The sequence below is a fragment of the Mandrillus leucophaeus genome, unplaced genomic scaffold (assembly GCF_000951045.1).
Source record: "Mandrillus leucophaeus isolate KB7577 unplaced genomic scaffold, Mleu.le_1.0 Scaffold23, whole genome shotgun sequence".
NCBI classification, from domain to species: domain Eukaryota; kingdom Metazoa; phylum Chordata; class Mammalia; order Primates; family Cercopithecidae; genus Mandrillus; species Mandrillus leucophaeus.
Genome location: NW_012102365.1, coordinates 457,937 through 459,186, shown reverse-complemented (window position 1 = coordinate 459,186; position 1,250 = coordinate 457,937).

The following is a 1,250-nucleotide window of genomic DNA, read 5'->3' as shown; positions in this document are numbered from 1 at the left end:
CCCTCTGTGGATTCCCGGATCCCTCTGTGCATTCCCCCATCCCTCTGTGCATTCCTCCATCCCTCTGAGTGCATGTACCCCGATCCCTCTGTGGATTCCCCGCTCTCTCTGTGCATTCCCCCATCCCTCTGAGTGCATGTACCCCAATCCCTCTGTGGATTCCCTGATCCCTCTGTGGATTCCCCGAGAGGGCCCAGAGGATATACTCTTCACCTAGGAGTTGAGAAAGCATTATTGAGAATAACATCTGCATCCTTGATAAATTTTATGGTGGATGTCCTTTGTTGTTGGGCATATTGGAAGAGGCTGCCACTGAGATGGGCTCTCTGATCTCACCGGGGGTGATGGGGTCCCAGAGGGGCAGAGGCCAAGGGGCAGAGCTGAATTGCCAGAGTCAAGGGGCCTTCACTGTAACATGCGGTGGAATGGAGTGACAACCAGAACCCTGTGACTTGCGGGAATCTTTGACCGGACTGTCCCTAGGAATGAAGTGGATGAACAGTGTGTTAAATGTTATTGAGTTATAAAACAGAAAAGCCTCCATGTCATGGCCAGAGGCCTAACTTGAATTGTCATGAAGGAGCATCTCAGCCTCTCAGTGATTTCCAGATCTCAGCTAGTCCACAGATCTGAAGCTCTGATTGAACAGGAGGCCAGGTCCCTTAAAGAAGGACCTCGCAGCACTGCCACATGTACATACTGTAAAACTTCCCCCAAGGAAGAAGGAAGGGATAATCCAGACCATTTAGGAAGTACTAGATGTTGGCTTTAAAGTAATGCTAGTATCTGGGAACCCAAGATTCCCATGTCCAAAACTACGGAAATACCTCGCTCTTTCACAAACCTGTTCTGCCACTGACTTCCTCATCTCATTCAATCCTTCCCTAACTCAGCACCTGTCCAGTTGCTCAGGCCAGGGCTAACCTTTTGGCTAAACTTTGACCTGCCTCTCTCTCTTTCATTCCACATCTGATATATCAGCATCTGTTGGCTCTGTCTTTGAAATCCATCCAGATTTAGAGCACTCTCTCCTGCTCCACTCCTTCTGCCCTGGTCCATGCCACCGTCCCCGCTTGCCTGGGACTGTAGTAGTCTCTATTATTTTATTTTTATTTGTTGAGATGGAGTCTCTGTCACCTGGGATAGAGTGCAGTGGTGCAATTTTGGCTCACTGCGACCTCCACCTTCCAGTTCAAGTGATTCTCATGCCTCAGCCTCCTGAGTAGCTGGAACTACAGGCGCCCGCCACC